General features: G+C 37.7%; 1 pseudogene; it reads left to right on the top strand.

Moving 5' to 3' along the window:
* Nucleotides 1–1,748: 1,748 nt before the first annotated feature.
* LOC129035421 (large ribosomal subunit protein uL30-like 1) lies at nt 1,749–2,583 on the top strand (annotated as a pseudogene).
* The last annotated feature ends 6,136 nt before the right edge of the window (nt 2,584–8,719 follow it).

Genomic DNA, 8,719 nt, shown 5'->3' with positions numbered 1-8,719 from the left:
GGCCAACGTGGTAAAACTCCATCTCTACTAAAAAAATACAAAAATTAGCTGGACATGGTGGCAGGCACCTATAATCCTGCAGACACCTACAATCCCAGCTACTCGGGAGGCTGAGGCGGAGGTTGCAGTGAGCAGAGATCGCACAACTGGACTCCAGCCTGGGCGACAGCGAGACTCTGTCTCAAAAAAAAAAAAAGCAAAACTGGGAATCAAAAATGTTTTCTGTATAATCTTTCAGTTTCGCATCTGACAGGACAAAATCTACAAAGAATAGAATAGATGAAACTCTTGCAGTGGAACCTTAAAAAGCCATTATAAGAAAAAGGAATGAGTAAAATATGGCTCAACTATCAGTTCTTGTTTTAAAAAAAAAAAAAGCCAAGATTTTAGATTAAAACTTTAATATGAACCTAGAACATATTAATAGGAGCATAAGGCTCAGCATAAGGAAAGTGATTTTTTTCCTTTAGTATTCATACTGTATCTAGAATATTGGGCTCCACTCTAGACACTATGAGAAATAGAGAAAATAAAAAATTTAAATATACAATGGGTAAAATTTGTGAAAACCTAGTTTTTCCAGAGAAAAGGCCATAGCCAAAGGACTTGATAACCTTCTTTAAATATTTGAGGAGCTTTTAATTAGGGATATTCTGTGTGTGTATAGGGGCAGAACTAGGATGAGTTAGTAGAAGCTGTGGAAGTGGCATAGAGTGTGGCGGGAGGCCTTCTGTGTCACAAGGGTTTGTGTGTGATCTGTGAAGGGAGCCATGTGCTTCACTGCATGATAGAAAAATAACTTTTCAGCACATGGCCCAATTCAGGGGAAAAAAGAATTTGTAGGACACATTTTTTTTAACTCAAAATAGCTTTCCTGAATTCCACTGGGGAAAGCTTTTTACAACTTAGATTAAATTCTTTAACAAACAGCAGGATGTTGAGAGATTTTGGCATTTCTTTGTAGCTATTAGAATTTAATATCTGGGCATGTTAGCAAAATAACAACTTTTTAAAACCCTTAATTGTTGTAGCGTTTGAGTCACAAAATGCCCTCATATGAGTTATTTCATTCTTGAAACACCTCTGCAAGGTAGATACAGTATTTACTATCCCTGGGAAACAGGTTTAGAGAGGCAAAATGACTTGCCAGAGAACCTAGCAAAGGAGGGTAACGTTCAAGCAAGATTTAGTTCTCTCCTTTTAATGCAAACTTTAATGATCAAAGTGGTTGCTGTGGAGACTTTTTTCTTCTTTCTTATCACTCTGCTTAGTATGAAGTGAAAAAGCAACCAATCACTGCCTCACAGGCTAGATGTACGTGTTCCTTCCATTCCCAAGAGAATTTTCAGATGAGAGTGTTTTGTTAAAACAAAGGAAACATGCTTTGTATAACTAAAAGAAGGTGCTGCTTTCAAAAAGTGCATAATCATTTAAATGTTAAACCTCTGCAATATGATTTTTAATAGTTTATGAGAAAATATTTTCTGTATATTTCACTTTTAATCTCCAAATACATTAATATTGGCATTATGCATTTGGATTGCTGAATAGCTATGTCATAATAACTGCTGATTAGTTTTTTTTATTAACCTAGGTTCCAATGATATGGGCCCTATACATCCAAGAAATAAAAAGGCATAATGATAAGCTCTAAGATCAACCATGTGTACCCAGCACCTAGCACAGTATCTACTAAGTATTAAGCAGTCTATAAATATTCGTTAAATAAGAGGGCTTTTTTGAGCTGCACCACTATAAAGATGGCGGAGCAAGAGCAAAGAAAAATCCCTTTGGTTCCAGAAAATCTCCTGTAAAAGAGGAAGGTTTATCAAGCCCGCAAAGCCACCCAGGCAAAGCAGGCACTTTTGGCAAAGAAGGAGCAGAGGAAAGGAAAAGGGCTCAGGTTTAAGCGACTGGAATCATTCCTACATGATTCCTGGCAGCAGAAACATGACAAGCTGTGTCTCAGACGACTAGAAGTGAAACCTCATGCCTTGGAATTGCCAGATAAACATTCCTTGGCCTTTGTTGTACGCATCGAAATGACTGATGGCCTGAGTTTACTGGTGCAGAGAACCATTGCAAGACTTCGCCTAAAGAAAATTTTTAGTGGTGTCTTTGTAAAAGTCACCCCCTAGAACCTAAAAGTGCTGCGTGTAGTGGAACCTTATGTGACCTGGGGATTTCCAAATCTGAAGTCTGTCTGGGAACTCATTTTGAAATGTGGACAAGCCAAGGTCAAGAATAAGACCAGCCCTCTGAAAGACAACACAGTGACTGAGGAGCACCTGGGGACGTTTGGCGTCATTTGCTTGGAAGACCTCATTCATTAAATTGCCTTCCCAGGGAAGCATTTCCAGGGGAGCTCATGGTTCTTGCGCCCTTTCCACCTCTCAGTGGCCCGTCATGCTACCAAAAATAGAGTGGGCTTCCTCAAGGAGATGGGCACACCTGGCTATCAGGGTGAACGCATCAATCAGCTCATCTGCCAGCTGAACTAGACCCAGGTGCCAAACTGCAGTAATTTTTATCAATGAAGTGGAAACATGTGTTTTTGGTTTTTGGGGAATTTTTATCAAGTATCTTTAGAGAAGATTATTTCCTCCTTATCTTCAAAAACTGGAAAGGAAAGGTCAAAGAAAAGACAGTAGCTGGTCGGGCGCCATGGCTCACTCTTGTAATCCCAGCACTTTGGGAGGCTGAGACAGGCGGATCACCTGAGGTTGGGAGTTCAAGACCAGCCTGACCAACATGGAGAAACCCCGTCTCTACTAAAAATACAAAAATTAGCTGGGCATGGTGGCGCATGCCTGTAATCCCAGTTACTTGGGAGGCCGGGGCAGGAGAATCGCTGGAATCTGGGAGGCAGAGGTTGCAGTGAGCTGAGATTGTGCCATTGCACTCTAGCCTGGGCAACAAGAGCAAAACTCCATCTCAAAAAAAGAAAAGACAGTAGCTTATGTTCATGGCAAGCACCTCTCATCACAGTCCAATTCTAAGGAAAAATTCCAGCGTTTTGTACATTGGCTGCCACTTCGTCTGAAATCAGCACATTCCACGGAGGAAGGAGTCCTGCTTTGTTGCATCTTCTATCCTAGGATTTAATGTTGGTAACTCCTAGCATTTGTACAAGGCTCCCTAAGATTCCCGCAGCAGTCGACCAAGCCCAGGGACATAATTGAATCTAGAGATTCCTGGGGTTTTGTTTTGAAAAAGACTTGAAATACACATAGGAAGAAAGGCATAAAAACAAATGTTCACTTGTCTCTGAAAAAAAAAAAAAGAGAGAGCTTTTTCAATAAAAACGAAACAAAACCATCAGACTTATCTGTTATCTATACACCAATGTTCACAGCAGCATTGTTGTGACAAAAAACAAAAGGTAGAAGCAACTCAAATGTCCATCACAGATGAATGGATAAACAAAATGTCATATATGCATACAATGGAATATTATTTAGCCTTAAAAAGGAATGACATTCTGACCCATGTTCCAACATGGAGAAACTTGAAGGTGTTATGCTAAGTGAAATAAATCAGACACAAAAAGACAAGTATTCTACTTCTATGATGTATCTAGAGTAGTCAAATTTATAGAGACAGACAGTAGAATGGTGGTTGCCAGGGACTGGGGGAAAGAGGAATGGGGAGTTATTTTTTAGCAGATAATGGAGTTTCAGTTTGGAAAGAAGAAAAAGTTCTGGAGACAGATAGTATTGATGGTTGCAGAGCAACGTATATGTACTTAATGCCACTGAACTGTACACATAAAGATGGTTAAAATGGTAAATCTTATATTATGTATGCTTTACCACAGTTGTTTTTAAAAGCTAAAAAAATAAATCAATCATTTACCATTAGTTTCATGAAATTGGAAATCATGTCCCAACTCCAAAGGTCACCTTCTCCATGTAGCCTAAGTTTTTAAATAATTTTTTTCTTTAAAAAAATCACTTGAATTTGAAGTAATTTATTACTAAAATAAGTAGAAAGACAGCTGTCAAGTGTGAAGGAAATGATCATCTTTATGCACAACTAAAAATTAAATTCTCAAAAGGCATAAATGCCTAAATTATTTAAAATTTTTATAATTATGAAGTTACATTTTAATGTATATTTATGGAGGAGGAGGACAGTAAAAGCTTTCTACCAGGACTCATGAAGAAATTTAGAAAGGACACTTCATTTTTAAAAACTTTTATTCAGTAACATTTGAAGAGTTCTCTCAATTTAATAGCTGGGGGACCATATTTGTTTCCATAGGAAATAATCTTTCCTTGAAACTGTTCTATAGAAAAAAAAGAGCTGAGCATGATGGCTCATGCTTATGACCCCAGTGCGTAGGGAGGCTGATGTGAAAGGATCACATTATCCCAGAAGTTCAAGGTTACAGTGAGCTGTCATCACATCACTGCACTCCAGCCTGGGCAACAGAGTGATACCCTATCTCATAAAATAATAAAAATAATAATAAAGTTACGTAAAGGGGTGGGATCAAATGTCGGTTTAGCCTTAACACATAATAAGGAAACACTATCCCTTATAATAATGTGAATGGTGAAAGTATGTGGCTTTGTTCATAGCCTTAAATGGACGGTATAGGTAGGAAAATATTGCTTAGACAAACAAGAAGTCCATAGACAAGTGCTTCTCAGCTGGTGCCATTTGACAGAATGCACAAGTACTCTCCATGCAATCCAGTGCTTTCCTAATAGTCAGAAATTGCTCTTCCTTAACATTCATCCTCACCACAAATAAGGAGCTATTTCCTGCAGACCCTAACAGCCTTGATTGATTATCATTTTGTATGATGTTTGGCTCTGCTTGCAGTAACAGTAGGCACTAGGTTATTGTCCTGATTGTGATCTTCAGCTTTCTCTGTTCAGTAGGTGTCACTGATGTGTCCTGCTAAGAGTTACCTTTTGCTATTTAACCCTCACCTTTACCTTACCTTAGTTATTCTATTGCATAATATTTGTGTAATATTATATTATTTGGTTCTGATGAGCTATCATTGCTATGACACTAAAATATTTTTGTCATTTTCATCTTTTAGTAGAATTTCTAAATTGCATCTGAAAGGGATAGCAATAAAATACTCATTCAACTTGCTATTGTAATCTAAATGTCCTTAAAACTTGCTGTAAATAACAAATAATTTCAAAAACACAATGTGCTTTCTCCATCATGCCAATTCAGGTTTTTGTATGCTATAAACTAGGAGTTAGCAAACTCTTTTTATATAGTACATATTTGAGGCTTTATGTGCCATATGCTTTCTGTTGTTACTACTCAACTCTGCATTTGTAGTGTGAAAATAGCCATAGGTAAGTTATAATAAAACTTTATTTACAAAAATAGGCTTGGGGGCATGGTTTGCTGACCCCTGCTATAGACAATAAGAACTAATGGAGATTAGAGAACAGAAACTATGAATGGAGACTGGTGTAGTTAGAAATCAGATGGAGGTCAGATCTTACCTACCCTGGAAAGATAGAGAACATAAAGAGTGTATTCTAGGCAGGGGAGGCTGCATGTGTCAAGACACAGGCATAGAACTGACCATTCATAGAACCCCCAAACAGGACTACATAAAGGAAGAATTCACTTAGGCCTGGGGATGATAAAGTTGAAGGATGTTTAGATGAATGTTATGTCATGGTGGACAGATTATTAATGGTCCTAAAAGGCTGTTTGAGATTTGGACTTTACAGATTATAAAATTCTTATTATGCTTTTATTTCGTTCTAAGTATTATCAGAGGTTATGGAGTCCATTTGAAATTTCTCCCCAGGCAACCTTTAAATCTTAACTAAAATCTCAAGAATTTCAACAACTTCAGGGATGTGAAGGAGTATATGGAAGCAGAGGCAGATGATAATTACTGTGCAACTGCTTTCACATTGATTTTTTAAAACCACTTTATTAAATTATGATTAACATGGAAAAAGCTGTACATATTAATGTGCAGTTGGCCCTCCCTGTAGGTCCCACATATTTTTAAAAATACAACAATAAGAAATAATACAAATTAAAACAATACAGTATGACAACTATTTACATAGCATTTTTATATTAGGTTTTATAAGTAATTTCGAGATAATTTAAAGGATACAGGAGCATGTGCATAGGTTATATACAAATATTATGTCATTTTATATAAAGGACTTGAGCATTCTCAGATTTTGGTATCCACTAGGGGTTGGGGGGTTCTGGAACCAACCCTCCACCTACCACAACGACAAATGACTATATATAACTTGGTGACTTTCGAGATAAGTATGCACCTGTGAAACCATCACCACAATCTATGCCATGAACACATCTATCACCTCTAATAGTTTCCTCCTACCCTTTTTGTTATTATTATTATTTTATGATAAGAATACATAACATAAAATCTATTCTCTCAGCAATACATGCTCATTTGATTCTTAAAGTACTTTTGTAAGAAATTTTACAAAATCACACATCAGTGACCTTTTACAAACTATAAAACACAATAAAAAATAAGATATGTAGTATTAATCCTATTAAATAGGATAAGGCTCATATTTTAACCCCACTTTGCAGACCTAAAAACTGAGACTCAGAGAACTTAATGGACTTTCCCGAGGTCATGCTAACTACTGGCAGAGCCAGTACTATCAGCGCAATGCAGTAGAAAGAGAACTAGTTTAGGTCAAAACATTAAGGTTCAAAAATGACTGTAGCAGTAATTAGCCATATAATCTTTGAAAAATCAGTCATTTACCCAAGTATGAGTCTCATAATTTGTAAATTGCAGTTGGTGGTAATAATAGGTTACTACTACTCCACAGTAGCTGTGAAAGCAAATTGAGATCATGTACTTGTATTTTCCTCATTTCCTTTCACCTCTCTCCTCAACTTTTTTTTATTTTTTTTTAGATGCAGTCTTGCTCTGTCATCCAGGCTGGAGTGCAGTGGCACGATCTTGGCTCACTGAAACCTCTGCCTCCTGGATTCAAGCGATTCTCCTGTCTCAGCCTCCCGAGTTGCTGGGATTACAGGCACATGCCACCACACCCGGCTAATTTTTTTTTTTTTTTTTTTTTTCAGACAGAGTCTCACTCTGTTGCCCATGCTGGAGTGTGGTGGCTTGATCTCAGCTCACTGCAAGCTCCACCTCCCAGGTTCACGCCATTCTCCTGCCTCAGCCTCCCGAGTAGCTGGGACTACAGGTGCCTGCCACCACTCCCAGCTAATTTTTTTGTGTGTTTTTAGTCAAGACGGGGTTTCACCATGTTAGCCAGGATGGTCTCGATCTCCTGACCTGGTAATACGCCCACCTTCGCCTCCCAAAGTGCTGGGATTACAGGCATGAGCCACTGCGCCCAGCCTCCTCAACTTTTTTAGTTTATCGGCAACCAATAACCAAAGCATGCATGTGACCCATCATTTCCCACATCTACCTGTTAAGATCTCTTAGTGTAGTCTTTTTCTTTTTTTTCTTTGTCAAATTATTTTTTAAATTTTATTTTATTGTGGTAAGAATGCTTAACATAAGATCTACCTTTGTACCAATGTTTCTGTGTACATACATTATTATTGATTATAGGTACAAATTATACAGTGGATCTGTAGAGCTTACCGATCTTGCTTAACTGAAACTTCATGCTGGTTGATTAGTAACTCCACATTTCACCCTGCTTTGCTCCCAATCCTGATGCCCGCTGGCAGCCAAAAGAATTTCCTTCCTTTTTAAGGCTGAAAGTATCCTATTGTAGGCATATGCCACATTGTCTTTATACATTCATCTGTCCATAGACATTTAGGTTGTTTTCACATTGTGGGTATTGTGAATAGTGCTGCAATGAACATAGGAGTACTTCAGGATATTGCTTTTGATTTCAGTTCTTTTGGATAAATACATTGAAGACAGTGTCTTAGTCTGTTCAGGCTGCTGTAACAAAATACCATAGACTCAATGGCCTATGAACAACAGAAATTTATTTCTCACAGTCCTGGAGGATGGGAAGTACAAGATCAAGATGTTGGCAGATTCAGTGTCTGATGAGGGCCTACTTGCTTATGGATAGCTACCATAGACTTTAACATCACATGGTAGGAGGAGTGAAGAATCTCTCTCTGGCTTCTTTTATAAGGGCACTAATTTCATTCATAAGGGCTCTGCCCTCATGACCTAATCACCTCCCAAAGGCCCCATTTCATAATGCTGTCACCTTGGGGGTGAGAATTTCAACATATGAATTTGGGAGAGACATAAACATTCAGATCATAACAGTAGGATTATTGGATTAAAGACTTAAACATAAGACCTGAATTGAACCTAAAGGATATTATGCTAAGTGAAATAAACCAGACACAGAAAGACAATTACTGCATGATCTCATTTATATGTAGATTCTTTAACAATTGAACTCACACACAAAAAAAGTAAATAAATAAAGAAAAACACAAAAAATAAAAATATTGAACTCACAAAAGCAGAGAACAGAATGGTGGTCAGCAGAGCTGGAAAGCAAGGGAAATGGGGAGATGTTGGTTAAAGGGGTACAAAACTTCGGTCATTCAGGATGCATAAATTCTGGAGAGCTAATGTAAATCACAGTGACTAAAGTTAATAATACTGTATTGTATACTGAAGTTTGCTAAGAGCAGATCTTAGATGTCCACAGGGAAAAAATGTAACTATGTGAGGTGTTGTATTAGCCTGATTATAGCAATCATTTCACAA

This window comes from Pongo pygmaeus, chromosome 3 (assembly GCF_028885625.2).
Source record: "Pongo pygmaeus isolate AG05252 chromosome 3, NHGRI_mPonPyg2-v2.0_pri, whole genome shotgun sequence".
NCBI lineage: Eukaryota > Metazoa > Chordata > Mammalia > Primates > Hominidae > Pongo > Pongo pygmaeus.
Note: the sequence above shows the minus strand (reverse complement) of the source record. Positions and strands in the feature narration are given on the sequence as shown.